Source organism: Odocoileus virginianus, chromosome 23 (genome assembly GCF_023699985.2).
Source record: "Odocoileus virginianus isolate 20LAN1187 ecotype Illinois chromosome 23, Ovbor_1.2, whole genome shotgun sequence".
Taxonomy (NCBI): domain Eukaryota; kingdom Metazoa; phylum Chordata; class Mammalia; order Artiodactyla; family Cervidae; genus Odocoileus; species Odocoileus virginianus.
In genome coordinates this window covers 25,362,137-25,386,436 of record NC_069696.1, presented here as the reverse complement: position 1 = coordinate 25,386,436, position 24,300 = coordinate 25,362,137, and the positions used below count along the sequence as shown (strand labels likewise).

General features: G+C 38.9%; 1 pseudogene; it reads left to right on the top strand.

Annotated features, from left to right (window-relative positions):
* Positions 1-23,964: 23,964 nt before the first annotated feature.
* LOC139030763 (U6 spliceosomal RNA) lies at positions 23,965-24,063 on the top strand (annotated as a pseudogene).
* Positions 24,064-24,300: the final 237 nt, after the last annotated feature.

Below are 24,300 nucleotides of genomic sequence, written 5' to 3'. Positions count from 1 at the left end.
CTTACCTGGGGAATCCCATGGACAGAGGAGCCTGACAGGCTACAGTCCACGAGGTCACAAAGAGTTGGACATGCCTGAGCAACTAAGCCCACACAGAGCTAGTGAGACCCAACCTTACACCTGGAAGCTTCCCAGCCATGACATTCCCCCACATCAGAGATCCCTGTGGACCTCGAGGAGTGCCATCAAGGCAGGCTGCCCTGTGCCTGCTCTCTGGGGTCAGTGCTGTAGCTGAATAGCCGTGTGTGTGCTCAGTCGTTCAGTTGTGTCTGTCTCTTAGCTATACCATGGACGGTAGCCCATCAGGCTTCTCTGTCCATAGGATTCTCCAGACAAGAATACTGGAGTGGGCCGCTATTTCCACCTTCAGGGGATTGTCTTGATCTAGGGACTGAACCCACATCTCTGGAGTCTCCTGCTTTGGTAGGTGGATTCTTTACCTCCGAGTCACCTGGGAAGCCAGCTGTGTAGCTATGCCCTTTGTCAAGTAATTCAGAATTTTTTTTCAAATCTGTAAGTAAGACAGTGCATGATAAAGAGGGGACATGGCTGGGGAGAAAGAAGAGATGGGGTAAGAGAAGAGAGAGGGAATGAGAAGGGAATAGAGAAGATGAGCAAGAAAGACAGAGGAGGGAGGAAAGTAGAGAAAAAGCAGGAAAAGGAGAAGAGGGAAGGGGGAGAGGAGAGAGAAAATGGCAGGAGAGAGGGGAATGACTTACTGGATGTTTCGTGTGCCCTCCTACTTTTTAACTGAAGCATACTTAATATATAATGTTGTGTTAATATCAATTGTACAGCAAAGTGATTCACTTATGTCTTGTGTTTAGTCACTCAGTTGTATCTGACTCTTTGCAACCCCATGGACTGTAGCCCACCAGGCTCCTCTGTCGATGGGGTTTGTCTAGGCAAGAATACTGGAGGGGGTTGCCATGCTCTCCTCCAGGGAATCTTCCCAACCCAGGGATTGAACCCAGGTCTCCCACATTGCAAGCAGATGCTTTACCATCTGAGCCCCCAGGGAAGCCCAAGAATACTAGAGTGGGGAGCCTATCCCTTCTCCAGGGGATCTTCCCAACCCAGCAATAGAACCAGGGTCTCCTGCATTTCAGGAGGATTCTTTAAGGGCTGAGCTACTTGGGAAACACAATTCAGTTTACACACACACACACACACACACACACACACACACACACACACATTCTTTTTCAGATTCTTTTCCATTATAGGTTATTACAAGATACTGAGTCTAGGTCCTTGTGCTATACAGTAGGTATTTGTTTTTTCAGTTCAGTTCAGTCACTCAGTCGTGTCCGACTCTTTGCAACCCCATGGACTGCAGCACACCAGGCTTTCCCTGTCCATCACCAACTCCCAGAGCCTACTCAAACTCATGTCCATAGCATCAGTGATGCCATCCAACCATCTCATCCTCTGTCATCCCCTTCTCCTCCTGCCTTCAATCTTTTTTGTTTACCTAGTTTATATATAATGGTTAGTTTGCATCTGTTAATCCCAAACTCCGGATCTCCCCACCCCCACCATTTTCACCACAGTTTGTATTCTATGTAGGTGGGTCTATTCCTGCTTTGTTATAAGTTCATTTGTATTCTTTTTTTTTTTTTTTTTGAGATTCCACATACAAGCAATATCATGCAATATATGTCTTTCTCTGTCTTACTTCTCCACTACTCTGTCCAGGATGGTCCATGCCAACTGCCATGTTTTGTTTTGTTTTTTCTTTTTCTCTCTCAGTGATGACCTGCCTCATGATATGACTCGTTCAAGCTACTTTCTTTCCTTCATCATTTCAAAGTAATGTATTTCTAATTTCCTGATGATTTTTCTCCTTCAGTTTCCACTGAAGGTGAAGAGAACCACTATAAAGGTTTTATGCCAGCATCTAGAAGATCAAACTCCACTAGTATTTTTGCAGTACCTCAAAAATATCATCTGTCAGCACTTAAGGTCAAACTGTTCAGTATAGTAATGAACACACACACAAATAAAACAAAACCTGTTTCTGAGACACACAGCAAGGACACAGGTAATGCTTATACAGCCCGTACTTCCCCAGTATCCTGCTAGTGCCTCAAGGCAACCCCCCAGGGCAGGTCCCATCCCTTTCAGTTACCCAGTTACCTTCCCATCCAGTTACCCATGAGGCTGGGCAGGGTGAATTATCCAAGCTGGACAGCAGAAATGCCTGTCACGTTTAGACCTTATTATTTCAGAGTTCATATTCTATCACTTACCTTCCCATCCAGTTACCCATGAGGCTGGGCAGGGTGAATTATCCAAGCTGGACAGCAGAAATGCCTGTCACGTTTAGACCTTATTATTTCAGAGTTCATATTCTTTCACAGTACCATCAACATTCCTGGGTATTGCTTTTATTCTATTTTTTCCCCTAACCCTTATCCATTGTGACCTAACATTCCACTTGGGTTAATCTCATCTGCAGATCACAGCTACCTTGGTCTTCTAACTCTACCAATAAGGAAATAATTTCATTAAGTAACCAATCAACTTGAGAAGGAAATGGCAACCCACTCCAGTATTCTTGCCTGGAGCATCTCATGGAGAGAAGAGCCTGGAGGGCTACAGTCCATGGGGTCACAAAGAGTCGGATATGACTGAGCGACTAACACACAGACAACCAATCAACAGGTCATCAATATGTGTTCCTTCCTGGGTGCAAAAGCAATCTGCCATGTCTTTGGCATCTTTGCTTGCAGAACTTCTGAGAACAAGAGCTGTGATTTACTTCGGAGCTCCCAGAATTACACATCCCTGAAGTCTATACAAATTACTATTCTCTCCTTTCTCCATCCTGAGTTGGACTGTAATGGCCAAATATGCCATACGATTTTTAAAAATTCTGCACCAGCATGGTTGAGCAAGCACAGGAAATTTCAATATCAATTTGACTGAGAGAGGTGCAAAAGAAATGCTATTTACTATACACATTGGATTTGTGGTGTGCAGTAGATTCCAGAAATAATTAAAGGATTTGTTTAATAAAATCTATGACAACAAAATGGAATACTGGTATATGCTTCCTCAGGGTCATTTTTCATTTCTATATCCAATAAGTATTTATTGAGTCTCTACTAAGTTCCAGAATTATGCTGAATACAATCTAGATAATACAAAACAAGACCTGATAATGTGTGATGCCTACCACCTGATAATGTGTGATGCCTACCAGGAGTGTTGGGCTGGGTATTCAGACACCTGGATTACAAATCTGTCTGCAAACAAGTGCTGTGTGATGTTGTGTGTGTGTGTATGCATGTGTATACATGTGCATGTGCGTGTGTGTGTGTTAGTCACTCAGTTGTGTGCGGTCACTCTGCAATCCCATGGACTATAGCCTGCCAGGTGTCTCTGTCCATGAAATTCTCCAGGCAAGAATACTGGAATGGGTTGCCATTCTCTTCTCCAAGGGATGTTCCCAAACAGGGATTAAACCCAGGTCTCCCGCATCACAGACAGATTCTTTACCATCTGTTGGGCAAGTCATTAATCTCTGAAGTTCTCTTTCCTTAGCTATAAAATAACTTAAATTATTTCTTCATTCAGGTCTCTCTCGAGGTTCAAAATTGTATGGTCTGCAATAGGTGCTGAATGGTCAACAAAGTTGAAAAACACAGATATTTGCCTAAAGACAAAATATTGGTGAAATTCCAAAGTTAAAGAAAAAAAACCCAGGATCCACATTCGGTATTGCCTGATAAATTACTTGATCCTTTGAAATGTTTATCTTCTTTTCAAGAGTCATCCTCTAGGTCTGAGAAGGGTGAGGGGGATACAACATGTCATTACACTAGAGCTAGATATTAAGGAACCACAATCGAGACTGTTTTTAAAATAGCAACAAACAGAGAAATACAAATACCATATGATTTCACTTATATGTAGAATCTTAAAAACAAAACAAGTGAACAAACATAACCAAATAGAAGCAGAATTACAGATACAGAGAGGTACAAACTTCCTGTTGCAAAAAAATGAGTTATGGGTATGAAATATACACACTGGAGAATTTAGTCAGTAATTACACAACATCTTTGTATGGTGACAGATGGTTTCTATATTTATGGTGATCATTCTGTAATGTATAGAAGTATCAAATCACTATTTAACATACCAGGGAAAAACATAGTGCTGTAGGTCAATTATACTTTAACAAACAAACTCACAAAAACAGAGGTCAGCCTTGTGGTTACTAGAGGCAGGAAGTGAGGGAAGGGAAAATGGGATGAAAGTGGTCAAAAGGTACAGACATTCAGTTATAAGAAAAAATAAGTACTAAGGATGCAACATACATTATTAAGATAATAAGCACTGTTGTATGTTATATATGAAAGCTATTAAGAGAGTAAATCCTAAAGAGGTCTCATTACAAGAAAAAAATATTTTTTTTTGTTTTCCTCTTATTTTGTATCTATGTGAGATGATGGGAATTCACTAAATTTATTATAATCATTTCATGATATATGTGATTCAAACCATTATGCTGTACACACACTTATACAAGGTTATATGTCATTTATATCTCAATAAAACTGGAAGAAAAAAGTCAGCAACAAAAATTAAACAGTAAAAACAACAAATGGATCACTACTGTCTCTATTAGCAAGATAACTTTGTTTATTTTACATTGTAAATATGATCTAATTTAATTTCCCTCTTTGTTTAGCAATATTATTTTGTCAGTTCATGACTCTCCTTTATGCCCTAACATTGTTTGGCACCTGAGTCCACATTTGGAATTTTTTCATCTCATTGTCAAATAAGTAATTTTTTGTACTAGAAGATGTTACTGCTAAGCTTGAAAAAACAAGACATAAAGATCATCTCTAGATTCTAGTTAAGTAATATCCTTATCACTATTTCTCCCATGGAATCCCTCTTTTTTGCACTTTTGCTTTATATCTTATATCTTTTTTTAAAATTTAGAATTGTATGAAGGATATGAAATACTGTATCAAAGAAGCTGTTTTGAAAGGTCATTTAAAACATTTCTAGTGTGTTCTTCTCTACATATAAAATTAATGAGGACATCAAGTCCTGCTCGAACCATGAGCGTTATCATTAGCATTCTGAGCAAAAATGTGATTCCAAGTAAAAATATTTATCCATAAAACTGCAAAACTCAAATATGGTATGATTTATCAAGATAACTGACTCAATAAAACAGACTTCTATTCCCAAAGATAATTTGTCAGAAGGGTTCCCACTCCACAGACAGCGGAGTATATCTGAGAAGTCCAAAACATCAGTGATATGCATGATCCCATCTGTAAGAAACAGGGAATGAACTAATCCTCTAATTACAGTCACGAAGAACAAAACTTAAATCATGTTAATCCTTTTTTAAGTTATTGAAGAAATCAAGGAGAAGCTGAAAAGCAGATGAGAGCCAAAAGAGAGGAGTGATTTTAAGCAAATAGTTTATTAGAAGAAGCAGAAAAATTATGTTGGAAATAAGTCTAAAGATATTGCTTAGCAGAATGCTTAAAAGTACATTCTTTTTTTTATGTTTATATTTATTTTTATTTTTTTATATTGTAGTGGTTTTTGTCATACATTGACATGAATCAGCCATGGATTTACATGTATTCCCAATCCCGATCCCCCCTCCCACCTCCCTCTCTACCCGATCCCTCTGGGTCTTCCCAGTGCACCAGCCCTGAGCACTTGTCTCATGCATCCAACCTGGGCTGGTGATCTGTTTCGCCATAGATAATATACATGTTTCGATGCTGTTCTTTTCCACACGTACACTCAGTGGTAAAGACACTGCTCTCAGAAAGTGACATACTCGTCTTATACTGGGCACCTCCTTCTCACTATTATATAAGAAACCATCAAGTAGAATCCTCCAGCTTTACTTTCCCGCCTTTGGTTGGGATGCAAATATATTAAGAATAAAAACATAAAATTCAGGGGTTTCTCTGGTAGTCCAGAGGTTGGAAATCTGCCGGTCAATGCTGCGGACACCTTCAACCTCTGGTCCAGGAAGATTCCCACCTGTGCTGGAGCAACTGAACCCCTGCACCCTGACTATCGAGCCTGTGCTCTAGAGCTCTGGAGCATCAGCTACTGAGCCCCCTACCTCCAATCCTAGAGTCTGCGCTCTGCAACAGGAGAAGCCGCTGTAATGAGAAGCCCGCCCACTGCAGCTAGAGGGTAGTCCACCCCCACCCCCACATCTAGACAAATCTATGCAGTAACAAAGGCCCATGAAAAGACCAAAGACCCCAAATAGAAATGTAAAATCCAAAGTTTATATTTTCTTGTTTCGTCTTGAAGTGACCCCTTTCATACAGACTATAAAGTTAAATGATACATAGGCAATTAAATAGACTGGTACTAAGTCGTTTATAAAAATCCAATTACTTCACTTACATTTTCAAACTAATAAAGAAGATCTTACATTCCAAGTATAAAGATATGTATTTGCTTAACACAGTCAACTCACTCTTGTTAATACTTAGCATCACGGTAAAGAAAAGTCACTACAATGGGACTTCATGTGACAGAGCTGGACAAATGAATTCCTATATGGAAACAATACAATGTGATTGCTAAAAATATGAGATCACCTTGAAAGTCACTCAGTCGTGTACAACTCTTTGCAACCCCGTGGACTTCCAGGCCAAAATACTGGAATAGGTAGCCATTCCCTTCTCCATGGGATCTTCCCAGCCCAGGGATCGAACCCAGGTCTCCCGCATTGCAAGTGGATTCTCTACCAGCTGAGCCACCAGGGAAGCCCTCATTTTACTTATAAGTGAGCAGACACGTGGGATCAGGGCTCAGACTCTCCTCTAACAGCTTCCTTTGCTTAAGCAAAAGGGGAAAAGGAAAAGGAACATTCTCATACAGAGGTGGATGTCACCAGAGTAAACCCTGCCATTCTGGATGTAAGGCCACTTGGAAATACAAGATCACCTTAGGCTGAATTTATAACTTTTTATAAAGCAGTCAAATATATGGCAGTAACAGTACTCTCACTGGTCATACCACATCTGGATTATCTTTCATTCTAGAAAGTGAAAGTCACTCAGTCATGTCTGACTCTTTGCGACCCCATGGACTGTATAGTCCATGGAATTCTCTAGTCCAGAATACTGGAGTGGGTAGCATATCCCTTCTGCAGCGGATCTTCCCGACCCAGGAATCGAACCAGGGTGTCCTGCATTGCAGGCAGATTCATTACCAACTGAGCTATCAGGGAAGTCCTTCATTCTAGAAGGAATGTTTTAAAACACAATAAGTAATGGGCAAATGCAGAAAAAGGTAACAGCATAATATTGTAGCTTGAAGTTATGCTGTAAAAAGAACAGTAGCTGCTCTTAAAAAGAAGAGGAAGGGAGAACTAACTATTGCTTGCCCACCAAGTCTGAGGCACTCTGCTTGATAATTTAAGTGGGAAAAAATGCTAACACACATCTGCTTTCCAAAGAGACTTATGATCACTAAGAAAAGCCTTTTCATCAGCTGGCCATTTCGCTCACCTGGAATTAGTAAAATGAGCTAGGGGCTGAGTTTTGGAGTGAGGACTGGAGAGAACTGTATTAATTCAAATTAATTATAGTATTTTACATTAATTATGCAGAATTATTATTAAAACAGAACAAGTTTTGGAAATACCAAAGACAATCATGAATGCAAGGAATTATAAGGAACGGAGAAAAAGGAATTGAGAGGCAAAGGAGACAGAGCCAAAGGAGATACAGTTCAGACAAAGGAAACAAGTGTGATTTAAAGCAGAGAAAATGCATTGGGGTGGTGGTGCGGTAGGGAGGACTGAACAGGAGTTGTCAGGAAAATTAGTCACAGGACAGAGTCTGGATTTTATCCAAAGGCTGGTGGGAAACCATTAGCAAGGAAGCTGCATGGACAATTTTGAATTTTGTAAGGGTTGTTTTGTCCATGAAGAACAGGTAGGAGTATATAGCTTTATATCAGGTGAAAGATGATGGTAACAAGAAACGAGGCAGTTCCATTAGTAGTGGAGACAAGAGAATGATTTGATAGCCCAGGGTAACTGACAGAAAATAGTATCAAGGTTGACACTTAGGTTTTTTCTGGCTTCAGCTGTAGTTAGGGCTCAAGTTATATTAGAAGGAAACCATGGAACTTCTCTTTGGAAATCCTTCCTTTGCTAGTTTGCCTTCTGAAATTCAGCTTCTGGTTTTCTCCCATGAAACATGCACCCTTTCCCAAAATCTTGAACCCTGGGGTTTTATGTTAACAGGGCTTCCCTGGTGGCTTAGATTGTAAAGAATCCACCTGCAATGCATGAGACCTGGGTTCTATCCCTGGGTTGGGAAGTGAGTTGGCAACCCACTCCAGTATTCTTGCCTGGAGAATCTAAGCGTCTAAACACACACCCAGCACACAAGGGGCTAGATGGTTATAGAATTCACTAAGCTAGATGAAGACTATGATGACTTCTGTTTTGTACATGTTCAGTATGCAGATAGACACATAAGTTTCTTGCTCTGAGCCAGAGATACCCATTTGAGACTTAGCCGTGCAAAAGGATACTGCATGGAGACTTGAGTGCAACAACTTAACACGAGGAGAATCTGGAGAGGAGATTGCTTAGAGTAGAAATAAACAACCCCAGTAGTTAAGTGCCCTGGAAAGGCTGAAGATCCAGCACTGCACAGTAAAGAGAAATAAGAAGGATGAGGAAACTCAGACAAAAGCATTCCAGAGGAGAAAGCAATTCAAAGTGATGAGATTTCAAGTAGCCTAAGAATGTCCTTTTAGATTAATAACCAGAAATGTTTTGATGAGAATCCTGAGTACAGTTTTAATGGAAAAATGAGGATGCTATTCCTTAAAAGTCTCTGTGATCCTTATATAAATATGATTAATTTTATTTTTTAAAGTTAACACTGAAAGAGAATTTCATTGCTTAAACCCTGCCTAACATTAAATTATTCTGAAAAGTGAAAAGTAAAGCAATACTATAAATTTTGCTGAAGTCTGAGTATTTCTTCATAAACACAGTAAATGAGTAATTCATAGCAAGGCCAAGGGATATAACATATTTTTAAGAATCAGACAAGAGGTGTTGAAATCTGTTGCTCATGTTGGTTGGAAAGAAGTGACCGTAATGCTTATAAATAAAGAGGGTAAACTTACTGCAGTGAAGTTCTTGAGCAAGAGGGCTGAGATCAAGTGCACATGTAGAAATATTGGCCTTTGATAGGTGTAAATGATCCTTTCCCACTAACGGGAGAAGGGGAGTGATGAGCATAGATATAGACAGATTGTTAAATATGATTCTAAGAGTGTGCAGTGGTTCTCTTCTAATGGGTTCTATTTTTCTCAGTGAAATAGGACCAAGGTCATCAACTCAAAGGAGGTGAGCGAGGAGGTATTGGAAGGAGGTGAGCAGAGAAAAGATATGAAATAGAAATCTAGCAGAAAAGGGAATGAGTGGTTTAGAGAAGTGTTCTAAGATTGTGGGCAGTTCTAAGGCCATACATGAGGGTCTGTGGTCATGAGTTTAAAGTGAGAGCATCAGAATGGTATTGTGTTGTTTCTAGCCACATTCAGCTGGACATGTGCTGACCAAGCAGAGCACTGAGGATTTTGCCTGGTAGGCACATAAAAGCACATAAAAATAGGGACATTACTTATTATGAAAGAAAGTGAAATGTGAAAGTGTTAATCACTAAGTTGTGTCCGACCCTTTGCAACCCCGTGAACTGTAGCCCACCAGGGCCTTCTGTCTATGGAATTCTACAAGCAAGAATACTGGAATGGGTTGCCATTCCCTTCTCCAGGGGATTTTCCTGACCCAGGGGTTGAATCTGGCTCTCTTGCATTGCAGGCAAATTCTTTACTGTTTCAGCCACCAGGGAAGCCCTAGTAGATGAGAAGTGAATTTATACTGAATAAGGAGAAAAATGAGAACTTTAGGGAAATAAAAGATAATGAAATGCTGGTCGATTCATCTGGAGTAGGATAACTTTTAGAATTGGAGTAATCACAGGAGTGAATTAGAGAGATGAGAGGTTATGGTCAGAAGACAATGTTTAAAATTGAGATTATGAAGTTTGGGTTGTTGGTGATGACAAGATTTAAGTTTTGTTCAAGAATGAAGACGGGAGATGGCTGAGGTAGAGTGCAGATCAGATCATTAGAGAAAGAGAGATTGAGGAATTGAGAGGGCAGCATATTTGAAGGACTGCCTGTGTAGATGCTGAAATTGCTACAAAGAATGAGAAGAACAGTGCTGTGGACAGCACCTTTGAGTGTGAAATTTAGACCTTCAGGAAATGAGAAAGAAGGACTTAGGAGTTCTACAGTTGTCTCCAACAAGGTGAGTTAGGATGTGGTTTAGTTTGATGGGTTTAAAGGTAGTGACTTTTAGAGTAAAAAGGAGACACAGAAAAGCAGTGATAGAAAACAAAGTGAATCGATGTAATTTCAATGCTATGACTGAGGGTTTGAGGAGGGTTTCTCTAGGCAGAGCCTAAAGAGAAGCAGTGTCCTCAAGTACAAACACGTGGTGGGTAGTTTCCTTACTCTAGACAACAATTCTCTCTCTCTCTTTCTCTCTCACTCTCTGCTCACTTTCTTCTCTCTCTCTGCATATACGCACACACTCCCACATATACATAGCTGTTTATAAGCACATGTATCAGATAATGCCATCGCTTATCCTCTTTTTCAGACATCCTATCATTGTACGTGGGGCTTCCCAGGTGGCGCTAGTGGTAAGCAACCCACCTGCCAATGCAAGAGACGTCAAAACCATCAACGTGGGTTTGATCCCTGGGTTGGGAAGATCCCCTGAAGAAGAACTGGCAACCCACTCGTATTCTTGCCTGGAGAAGCCCATGGACAGAGGAGTCTGGTGGGCTGAAGCACATGGAGTCACAAAGAGTTGGACAGGACTGAATGACTAACACCTTCACTTTTCAAAGCTGAAAAAACTCTAAAAAGCCCCAGTTTTCCTCTTGTAAGGAAGCCAGTCATTGATTAGGGCCCATCCTAATCCAGAATGACCTCATCTAACTCTGATTAAATCCACACAGACTCTATTTCCAAACAAGGTCACCTCAACCCACCCCAGATAAGAAATGCTGTGTTTCCTGCTGGACCAAGGAAACTGATTCCTGGAATCTGCCTCCAAGTCTGCCACGGCCCACGTGTGCTAAGTTGCTTCAGTCATGCCCCGCTCTTTGCAACACTATGGACTGTAGGCCACCAGGCTCCTCTGTCCATGGGATTCTCCTGGCAAGAATACTGGAGTGGGTTACCATGCCCTCCTCCATGGGATCTTCCCAGCCCAGGGATTGAGCTCAGGTCTCCCAAAGTGAGACGCTTCCTCCCCTCCACAACTGGCAGACCTCTTCCAAGGCCATAGTTTCATTCCAAACCCAAAGAGAAAATTAAATGGAAAAAATTTATATTATTTTGTTTTTTAGTGTGCAAAAATTTTAATGCTCTCAGTAAAAGGAATGTGGTATGAATCTGTTAGTAGGATTAATGATCTTATTTTCCTTGATAATGAGACTGACCAAGCCCTGTAAAGCTCCAAAGAGAAAGGATATTTCTGCCCATTGTCTTCCTTGCTTGTTTTGCATCATTAATTTTTCTCAATCCATTGTTTCTTAGTAGGAATCTTTTAGAAACACTTGTCAGTTTGGGTTAGTATAATTCAGGTAAGATACTATAACCCATAAATCCACTTCATCAGGCACAGGTAAACTGTGATATATTGTCAACTCCTTCTGTGTTGTGAAATGTCTGTGGTTCTCCCAGGATGTGTTGGGAAATGTACATCATATATGATTGTCTCCTGCACATCCAAATGAAGAAGCCAAGACCAATCTACATACTTAATATTAAATAAAATACTATTCTTTTATAATAAATATAATTAGTATTCAATTAGAATTCTTACTTTCTCCATATTTCAGTGGCTCCTCTTACAACACACATTTTGAGAACAACCTTTCCTGAAAACATCAACATATATCTAAAAGAAGTATCCAATAAGATGCTGTTTCAGTTCTTTAATGTTCCCCCTTTCATATTAGTCACTGTCTCTTTTCTTTAGTCATCATCAACACTTCTATCTGACCTCAAGATTTTCCAATTCTAGATTTCCTGGTCAACTATTATTTTAAACCTAATGCTATATATTTCACTGAGAAAATCAGTCTCATTACCCTCGTATTGCACTCACATCTCTTTCATCCCTTCACTTCCTTCTCAGGCCAGTATAACAGAGACAGCAAAATATGTGAGCTAAAATCTAGGATTCTAGAGTCAGAAAAACCTGGGTGTATGACATACACAGAGTTTTTTTACTTCTCTGAGCCTCAGTTTCTTTGACATAAAAAGTGGGGATAAAAACCAAAGCCAGCATGGTCTTCTTCAGAATCAAAAAAAAAAAAAAAAAAAATTAAGGTATGCAAAGTATCATCCAGAAAGCTTGTGGTTCTAAAAAAAAGAGTCAAATGTAAGAAATGGTCCAGATGGATGAATTCTGCAAGTATCCAGTGAATCTGACTGCACAAAATAAATGTGCTATAGTAGCAGCAGCATCATGTCTATTGATTCCTTGGTTGTTCATCTCTCTCTAGACTCTGTACCACTCTATCACATCTGAATGAGGAGACATCATTCAAATGCTGACTGTTTGTTACCATCTGCCCTCCTTAAAATCTTGTCCTTTCCTTATTGATTCCTGATACTTCTCCAGACTTTGATGATGTCTTCCCTGGTTCCTGTTGTCAACTCTTCCACCTTCACAACTGAGACTCCACTTGGACATTATCAGTGGTCCAGCATTAAAGATACTGAGGCAGGGGCTTTCCTGGTGGCTCAGTAGTAAAATATCCACCTGCCAATGCAGGAGACACGGGTGCAATCCCTGATCCAGGAAGGTCTCACATGCCACGGAGCAGCTCAGTCCGTGCACGGCAACTACTGAGCCTGTGCTCTGGAGTCCAAGAGCCACAACTCCTAAAGCCTGCTCACCCTAGAGCTCATCCTCAGCAACAAGAGAAGTCACTGCAAGGAGGAGCCCAAGCACTGCGTCTAGAGAGTAGCCCCCACTTAACTCAACTAAAGAAAAGCCACGCAGCAAGGAAGACCCAGCACAGCCAAAAATAAAATAAGCACTTTTTTTTTAATTGAAAAAAAGGAAAATGACTTTTAAAAAAGATATTGAGGCACAGAAAAGAAATATAGAGGAATAGGCTGGAGTAACCTATATGGTGAGTTCTCTCCCTCGGGCTACCACTAAAATAAATGGTTTTCAGGATTGGAATTTAGCATCATTAAAGAATTTTGCTCAGAAAATAGTAAATAGGCAGTGGAAAACCAAGTTGAAGGCTCTGTTTCTACCTGAATCAGGTCATCATGAACTTGACAACAAAACATGCTCTGTAGTCATCCTTCAAACGGTGCTCATGGTGTCCTGGGTCCAAGCCATCTGTAGATGGTCGAACACTTTTGTGGGTTTTTTTTTTTTTTTTTTTTTTTTTGTCGAACACTTTTTAAAGACAAAACTTTGTTTTTGAAATTTTGGCTAATTTGAGCAGCACTCATGGCTTGATTTTGAGTACACAATCTGGCTGAAAATGTAGGTACATATGGCTTAAACTGTCACGTTGAGTGACACTTTCTCATATGTATGCTCCTATATATGAAGTCTCTATACCTGTAAGTAGAACAATTAGAGCAGTAATTTCTAACCATACAGGAAAGTTCCTCCACCTGCTGTTCTCATTTCTCTGGTTTCCATGCAGTAACCACCTGCCGCATTTATCTTACATAAGGTTGTTTTCCTCAATTGGTCAAACTTTGCAAACTAAGCAGCATCTCTGTGAAACCAGTCTTTCTTTCCAAAGTTCTAGAGATGAGATAGAGCTAATAAAAGTGAAACTTGTTCATAAAAACAATGGCTCTTACACCTCCCGTACACAAATATCAATCTTTGAAATTTATTGGAAACTCTATATGTTATATTACTAGAACCCAGAACAGAATTCTGAGCATTTAAATTGAGCTTCTAGGATTCCATTAGAGGATAACCTACACTTGAAGCATTTAGGACACTTAATTTTATAAACTTTGAAACCAGGAAAATGTTCTTAGGATTTATAATCTGGGGGGAAACACATACATGGAAATAAAAGAAAAATATTCCGTTTATACTATCTCCAGGATCACATTGTTGTTTTTCAGTTGCTAAGTTGTGTCCAACTCTTTGCAACCCCATGGACTGCAGCACACCAGGCTCCTCTGTCCTCTATTATCTCCTGGCTTTTGCACAACTTCGTGTCCATTGAGCCAGTGATGCTATATAACCATCTTATCTTCTGCCGCCTCCTTCTCCTTTCCTAGCCCCAGGGTCTTTTCCAATGATTCAGCTCTTTGCATCAGGTAGCCAAAGTATTAGAGCTTCCAGCATCAGTCCTTCCAATGAATATTCAGGGTTGATTTCCTTTAGGATTGACTGGTTTGATCTCCTTGCTGTCCAAGGGGCTCTCAAGAATCTTTTCCAGCACCCTCAGGATTACATGTAGAGTTATATTTCAATGGTCTGCCCAGAATTCCAAAAGCTTGGATGTATATATCAAAGATACTGTGTCCATGCCTTCTTCTTTGCCTCTGTTACGTCAGACACCCAATTTCCCTCGACCTTAAGCAGAGACCAAATACCATGATCTCTTGTCTGCAATGTGTGTACAGATAGCATGACCAGACCTGAATCGGAAATCTCCATGTTTTCTCAAATGCCAAATAGACACAGCCATTTTAGAAGACAATTCCGCTTGAGATGACAATGGCTAAGCATGAACCCAAATTGCCCGTGTGTTAATGCGAGATCTGAGGTGGTGGAAAATTGAAAGGGGTCATTTCTGTCAACCTTCACAATGCGGGTAGCCATTTATTTGTATTCAGTAGCTTGTACTTCCTTTCAAGTTCTCACCTCCTTCTTACATTTTAGATTCTGGCACCATGGAGAACACACTTTTTACAACACAGTATTTCTTTATAGTCTCAGAATTGGATTAGAAGTTTTCTCAGTCTTATAACTTTACTGAAGCTTTCGGTGGCTAAGTCAAAGATCTCTCTTGGTAAATGTCACATTACACTTGAAAATAGGTGGTTATTTTCAAATATCTTTTGATATTGGTTTCTAACATAATTGCACAGTGATGAGAACATACTCTGTGTGATTTCAATACCTTTAGACTATGAAATTTTGGCACCTTGTGTTATGTCCATGGGTATCTTTCAGTGTCTCCTAGTTTATAGTCTATGGGAACTTGAATAGAATTTGTATTACTGTGGTGTGAAAATTGTATAAATCTTAATTGTGTTGAATTGATTCATGGTGCTTTTCAGGTCTCCTATATCATTCTACTTTTCTGTCTATTCATTCCATTAATTTTTGAGAGTTTGATATTGAAACTTCAACTAAAAACCTTAATTTATCTACCTAACAATAATTGAAATATTATATTTAGTGGAACTATATGCAACTTTGATTTGCATTTTTGAAGTCTCTTGTAAATGTGTTGTCATACTTCCATAATTGAAAAAATTAAAAAGAAAGAAAAATAAGGGACTCTAGCTACCGCTGAACAAACCAGGAATACTGCGCTTTGTGAACTGTTTATACTATGTATCTTTGTACCTGCAACATTATGCTGGTTTTCCAATACTCAACATATTTGACACATCCTAAACTTGTTCTCTTTCATGAGTTATAATACCTTTAAATCCTCTAGTGATATGAGTCACAGCAAGAAACACTGTAAAAAGAGGAGAAATGAGCATAAATTTTACTCAAGCACCCATTTCATCTTATACAAGAAGATCAACATGTTATTATTTGGGCATTGCAAGGGATAAACTAAATTCTTTTAAAAGTTTTACTAGTAAATATAAAATGCAAAATTATAAAACTCCTACCAGATAACTTAGATGACCTTGAATATAGTAATAACTTTTAAAGATACCACACTAAAGACACAATCCATGGAAGAAATAATTGATAAATTGTGCTTCATCAAATTTAAAAATCTCTTCTCTGTGAAAGACAATGTCAAGGGAATGAGAAGATAAGCCACAGACTAGGAAAAAACATTTGCAAATGAAACATCTGGTAAAGAAATGTTATTCAAGTTATGCAAAGAACACTTAAAACTCAACAAAAGAAAGCAGACAACCCAATTAAAAAATGGGCCAAAGACCTTAACAGACATTTTGCCAAAGACCTTAACAGACATTTCACCAAAGAAGATATATGGATGGCAAATGAGCACATGAAAAGATGTTCTACATCATATGTCATCAGAGAAATGCAAATTAAAACAACTATGAGATATCACTACATATCTATTCGAATGGCCAAAATTCAAACACTGACAATATCAAATGCCAGCAGGAATTGAAGTACTGGGAATGGTCATTCACTGCTGGTAGACTACAGATGATACAGCCACATTGATAAACAATTTGGCAGTTTCTTACAAGATCCAACATACTCGTAACACATGATCCAACAAGTGTGCTCCTTAGCATTTACCCAAAGTAGTTGAAAGCATGTCTGCACAAAGACCTGCACGTAGATATTTATAACAGCTGGGTTCATAATTGCCAAAATGTGGAAATAACCAAGATATCCTTCAGCAGGTGGAAGGATAAACTGTGGTACATTCAGACAAGGAAAATTATATATGTGTATATATATATATACATATATATGTTTTGAGAGACTGAACTGAACTGATATATATATATATGTGCTGTGCTTAGTCACTCAGTTGTGTCGGACTCTTTGCAAACCCATGGACTGTAGCCCACCAGGCTCCTCTGTCCATGGGGATTCTCCAGGCAAGAATACTGGAGCGGGTTGCCATGCCCTCCTCCAGGGGATCTTCCCAACCCCGGAACTGAACCCAGGTCTCCTGCATTGCAGGTGGATTCTTTACCATCTGAGCCATCAGGGAAGCCCATTCATATGCACTAAAGCCCATTATCAACCCTAAAAATAAGTGAACTATCAAGCAATGAAAAAGCACAAACTTAAATACATATTACTAAGTAAAAGATGATGCTGAAGCTGAAACTCCAATACTTTGGCCACCTGATGAGAAGAACTGACTCCCTGGAAAAGACCCTGATGCTGGGGAAGATTGAAGGCAGGAGGAGAAGGGGACGACAGAGGATGAGATGGTTGGATGGCATCATCAACTCGATGGACATGAGTTTGAGCAAGCTCTGGGAGTTGGTGATGGACAGGGAAGCCTGGTGTGCTGCAGTCCATGGGGTCTCAAAGAGTCATACATGACTGAGCAACTGAACTGAACTGAAGTAAAAGAAGCCAATGAAAAGACTACATGCTATATGAATCCAAGTGTGTGTTAATCTGGAAAGGGCAAAACAAAGGAAACAATGGAAGGATCAGTGGTTGCCCAGGACAGAGAAATGGGAGAGGCAAGAATAGGCTGAGCACAGAGGAGTTTTAAGGCAATGAAAATACTCTGCACCATCTTATAATGACAGATGCATATCATTATACATTTAGCCAAACTCAGAGACAGTATATCACAAAGAGTAAAACCTAATGTAAACTGTGGACTTTGGATAATTATGATGTGCCAATAGAAGTTCAGCAATTGTAAACAATGTATCTCTTTGATGGAGGATGTGACAATAGGGGAAGCTTAGCAATCATGAGGGCAAGGGTTAATGCAGGAAACCTCTGTTCTTTCCTTTCAATTTTGCTATGGACCTAAAACTGCTCCAAAAAAGCTACTGAAAATAATAATTAAAATTTTTTAAAAAGAGCGGGTGGGGATGTGCAGGAAATGAGTGCTTTAGTATATTTCCTAACAAAATTCACTTGTGAAATCACTTTTAAACCAGTGGTCTATACAGATGAATTAATATTTTGCCTTTGATAACCTCAAAATCAAGGACTTAAAATTAAATATATAATATTTTTTCATTATAGTTTCTCTCTAAAATTGCCACTGAATTTCCTGACATTTAAATTGAATATCTAGGCTCAATCAATAGATATGAATGCATTTGAGATCCCTGAATCACCTAATACCTAAGTGCTCTGAACAGGTGTCTGCTAAGAAACATAATCCATTTAGTGGAGGCCTATAATACTCATTTCGTTTTCTCAGGTGGTGTTGGATTATTAAAGTGGAAATATGCCAAAAAGTTTTTAGAGTATATTTCCATTTAAGTTGGACTTTACATTATTTAAAGCTATGATAATTCAACTCAGCTCTAATCCTCTTATGGTCTAATCTGACCAAATCCATTATTTTCTATATTGCCTGAATTTCAGTTTTCTTGTTACTAACCCCCACCTCATACAAAATGTCTCAAGGAGGAAAACATCATTCATGTCCAATGTCTTTAGCCCATAGCCATATATATATATATTTTTTCTTTTTAGAAAGCAGATAATGGACACTAGTGGGTTGAAATGGAGTTAGGAAAAAAAAAATAATGGTGACTATGCTACTTACTGACTATGTGGAGGTCATTTGATTGCTCCTTATTTCACTTTAATTATCCACTAAATAAGGTAGTAAATTTGTTCACACTACTAAGTTTTAAAGAGCAAACATGTTAAAGTAGCTCAAGATTTGCTTGTTTGTTGAGAAATAATATAAATTTAAAATATTATCAATATTTACCTAATCATATATAGTATTTACCATGGGCCTTTTAGTTACTCAGGGTGACAATCCTTGTTGAAGAGTAGAAAGATTTGGAGTTGGATGATGAATTCAGTTCCTTCATTTAGTTTTGTTTGTTTAGTTTGTTGTGATCTTCAACAAATGACATATGTGTTTCTTTGACTGCCTAGAATCTGAACTACTTTTGTATCCGTGGAGAATTCCTCATCATATACAATTCTGTTGACCTCTCTCCTACTATAGAACCTGAAAAGACCAAAAACCTACTCCTCTGTCGTCTTCACTCCTAGCACCTAGGATATTGGCACAGAACCTAGGTTTCTCCAAATATCAGATTATTCCACTTGAAATTCTGGAATGAAATGGAGTACACTTCATTTTGCCACTTGGAATGGCAATGGTGGGGATGGTGCTCTGGGCATTTCCATTGAGTTGTTCCTACTAAGCGCTGCTACTGTTACTAGTCAGGAGGCTGAAATGGGGATTCAGATGAACGGTCATGATATCTATCCTGATTTTATACTGAGAAACTGGCAGAAGCCAGGGGATGAATTTAGGGCATGATATTTCATATCAGAATCCCATTTATCATGTGACATTTCTGAAACACTCATTCAAACCAATGGACTCAGTGATAAGCTCCACGCAATTAGTTTTAGCTCATAAACTTAAACATAGCTGGTATGTTTAAGTCCTAAGAGATCTGGGGGTTTTTAAGTTGCCAGTACTCTTGGGAGGCTAGGGGACACACTCCACCAGGACTTGCAGCTGCACTCTACTGTCCGTTCTCATGCTGGCTAGCCTCCCCTCAGGTGACCCTGGGCCCACAAAGGCACAGCATCAGTAATTCCCCTCTCACCGTGAGAATCTTCCCCAGGCAAACCAACTCACCGGAAACTACTTTCACAATCCCCTAAGGAAAAGTAAATGTTCCTAATGTGCTAGAGCTTAATTGTCTAGAATAGATTAAAATCATAAGCATATGCAAATACTAAATGAGTTACCACTTAATTAGAAAATATTAAATTTGTCAAGTGTATTACCAAGAACTCACTTTGAGGGATAAGTCGCATCAGACTCATTTTAAACATGAGAAATAGAAACAGCCAGTGTTCTTAGCAAATATTAACCTAGAATTTGAAATTGTGGCTCTTTAATTTAAAATATGGCTGAGTCCCTTCATGGTTCACCTGAAACTATCACAACCTTGTCAGTAGGCTATACCCTAATTAAAAAAAAAAAAAAAGTCAAAATAAAATAAAATACACAGACTCTAGAAATAAAATTCCAAAAGTACCAATACTAATAAGATATGTTAATTTCTGTAGTACAATATTTAACAAATGTCTGGCTTCAGAATGAATTTTTCTCCTTTTATAAATATGTATTTTAGGAGGAAATTATTTTAAATGGATAATACCACATACAAAATAGACTTTTTATCCACAAATACTGCTTCCCTGGTGGCTCAGCTGGTAAAGAATCTGCCTGCAATGTGAGAGACCTGGGTTCAATCTCTGGGTCAGGAAGATCCCCTGGAGAAGGGAATGGCAACCAACTCTAGTACTCTTGCCTAGAGAATTCCATGGAGAGAGGAGTCTTGTGAACTGCAGTTCATGGGGTCGAAAAGAGTCAGAAATGACTGAGCAACTAACACTTTCCCATTCAGTTCACAAATCATGCAATGAAAAATCTTAAATTAAAAAAATTATTTTAAGGAATTTAAACAACCAGGACTTAATGATGAAATTCTGATATTTAAGATAGTGGTTGACATAGTAATAGAGAAATTGACCAATTGAGTAGAGAGAGTATAGAAGCCCAGAGGCAGAGCTAGTCTAGTGTGGAAAAAATTTGGTGTATACAAAGACGTGAGGAAGAAACTATTTAATAAATGAGGCTGAAAAAAATTTCCATTGTGAAAAAGATCAAATTTGATCCCTACCACAGGCCATAATTTTTAAAAATCAATTCTAAATAGAATAGGGATTGAAAATACAAAACAGTAAATAAAATTTCTAGAAGAAAATACAGGTGAGTATTTAAGACCCTGCTGTAGGAAAAGATTTCTTACTTTAAAAAAAACCACAGAATAAATAAAAATAAACTTTACTATATCTAAATTAGGAAATTTTGTTCAAAAACACCTTAGGGAAGGGGATGTGGATAGGGGAGGACTTCAATGCAGGAAAAGACATATGGACATCTGTAACAAGAAAAATTGCTATAAAAAATATATCTTAGACTTCCCTGGTGGCACAGTGGGTAAGAATTTTCCTGCAATGCAGGGGTCACAGGTTCAATCCCTGGTCAGGAAATATCTCACATGCCATGCAGCACAGCTACTAAATTCATGTAACACAATTCCTGAGCCCAAACTCTAGGGTCTGAAATCTGCAACTTCTGAGCCCATGTGCTGCAACTACTGAAGCCCGCCTGCCTAGAACCTGTGCTTCGCAACAAGAGAAGCCACTGCAATAGAAGCCTTCACACCACAACTGGAGAGTAGCCCTTGCTTGCCACAATTAAAGAAACCCAAGCACAGCAAAAAAATCCCATCACATTCAAAAATTAAAAATAAGCAAATAAATAAAAGCATATATATTTTAAAACTCTTAAGAAAACAATAAGATAATCAATATAGAAACTGTAATGAATAAAAGACACAAACATTTAGTTAAAGATAAAATGCATATGGTCCCTTGGACTGCAAGGAGATCCAACCAGTCCATCCTAAAGGAGATCAGTCCTGGGTGTTCATTGGAAGGACTGATGCTGAAGCTGAAACTCCAATACTTCGGCCACCTCATGAGAAGAGTTGACTCATTGGAAAAGACCCTGATGCTGGGAGGGATTGGGAGCAGGAGGAGAAGGGGACAACAGAGGATGAGATGGCTGGATGGCATCACTGATTCGATGGACATAGGTTTGAGTGGACTCCGGGCATTGGTGATGGACAGGGAGGCCTGGTGTGCTGCGATTCATGGGTCACAAAGAGTAGGACATAACTGAGCGATTGAACTGAACTGAAAATGCATATGAACAAGAAATACGTGATAGTCAATGTTGTTAATAATCAGTGAAAGGTAAATCAAGACCCAAATAAGATACCATGTTATGGCCATTAAATTTGCGCAACTTAAAAAATCTGGCAATGTCAAGTGTCAGGAAGGACATGAAATTCCAAGGTCTCTTATACATTCCTGTTGTAAAGGTATCTGAATGAAATCACTCTGGAAAACAATTTTATATTACCTCCAAAATCCAAACATTCATTAACCTTATGACCAGCAACTTAATTTGCAGGCATATATGCTAGAAAAATTCATAGATATGTACAACAGAAGACATGGATAGGAATCTTATAACAGCACTACTTTCAACAGCAAAAAGCTAAATGCCCATCAATATGAATAAGCTGATATATTTACACAGTGGGATATTACATAGGCAGCATTTTACTATTAGAGCAATGCAAATTGTGGTAGACTGAAAAATGGCCCCTGACAATACACTCAAATCCCAATTCCTAGAACCTATGAATATAGCAAGTCCTTCACATCCTCTCTTTCTATGGGTTCCATATTCATTGTTGTGCATTCATGGATTGAAAATGTAGTTTTTTAAATCCTGAATGTTCCACTAAGCAAAATTTGAATCTTTTGCTCACTAGCAGCTATTTACTTAGCATCTATGTTACAACTATATACCTAGCAATTATATTGTATTAGCTATATAAGTAATCTCAAGATAATTTAAAGGATGTACATAGGTTATATGCAAATACCACACAATTTTATATAAGGGTCTGGAGCATCCTCAGATTTTGATGTCTGGTGGGGATGGGTCCTGAAATTAATACCTCACAGACCCCAAGGATAAAAGCCTAGCTTAAAACTCAACATTCAGAAAACTAAGATCATGAAATCTGGTCCTATCACTTCATGGTAATGAGTGGGGAAAAAAATGGAAACAGTGACAGACTTTACATTTTGGGGCTCCAAAATCACTGTAGATGGTGACTGCAGCCATGAAAGAAAAGCTATGACAAACCTAGACAGCTTACTGAAAAGCAGAGACATCACTTTGCAAACAAAGTTCTGCCTAGTCAAAGCTATGGTTTTTCCAGCAGTCATGCACAGATGTGAGAGTTGGACCATAAAGAAGGCTGAGCACCAAACAAGTGATGCTTTCAAATTGTGGTGCTGGAGAGGACTCTTGAGAGTCCCTTGGACTGCAAGGAGATCAAACCAGTCAGTCCTAAAGGAAATCAGTCCTGAACAGTCATTGGAAGAGCTGAAGCTGAAGCTCCAATACTTCAGCCAACTGATGTGAAGAACTGACTCATTGGAAAAAACCCTGAGGCTGGGAAAGGTTGAAGGCAGGAGGGGAAGGGGTTGACAGAGGATGAGATGGTCAGAGGGCATCACTGACTCAGTGGACATGAGTTTGAACAAACTCTGGGCAATGGTGAAGGGCAAAGGGGAGCCTGGCAAGCTGCATTCTTTGGGGTCACAAAGAGTTCAGTCACTTGGTGACTGAAAAACAATAGACACCAAGGGACAAATGTATTACTTTATAGGGCAAAAGACACAATCAAGTTAAAGTTACTGAGAGGAAGAACTTATTCTTATCTTTCTTATGGGCCCTAAATGGTACAACATATATCCTTATAAGAGAGAGGAGAGGGAATTCTGAGACAGACATCCAGAAAAGAGGAAACAAAACCCACCAGACATCGAAATCCGAGGATGCTCCAGACCCTTATATAAAATGGTGTAGTGTTTGCATATAACCTATGTACATCCTTTAAATCATCTTGAGATTACTTATAATAGCTAAGACAATATAAAAGCTAGGCATACAGTTGTAATATAAATGCTAAGTAAATAGCTGCCAATGAGCAGTAAATTCAAGTTTTGCTTAGAGATTTGAAAATGTTGACAATGTGGTGAAAAGCGAAGGCATGCTAGCAGCCACAGAAGCCGAAAGAGGCAAGGAACAGAGTATTCCTCTTGAGCCCCTAAAAGGTGAACAGCCCTGGTAGCACCTTGATTTAGGTCCCAGTGAAACAAATTTTGGACTTCTGGCCTCCTGAACTATGAGAGGATAAATTTGCATTGTTTTTAGACACCACATTTATGGTAATTTGTTACAGCAACCACAGAAAACTAACACAATCCAATGATACATCCATAAATACAGCAAGTGCATTTTCTAAAATGTTGCCTGGGTGACTGCTCAGTGTATGTGCTAAAACTGCAACAATACAGAGAAGATTAGCATGACCCCGACAAAAGTTGACGTGTAAATTTATGAAGCATTCCATATTTTTAATGAATATTAGGATGTTAACAATAAATACAAAAGAATAAAAAAAAATAGCTGACACAGAAAATGAAAATGAAAAGCCTAAATGAAAACTATGTAGGTTTTATAAAATTATATTAACATGGAAAGCTATACGGCAAAAATGAAAAGAATAAATCTAAAAAAATAGGGGAGAAATCTTCTTTAATTAAGAGATCACTGTATCAAGGCTAATGTCCTTTTCTGGGACGTTGATTATGCT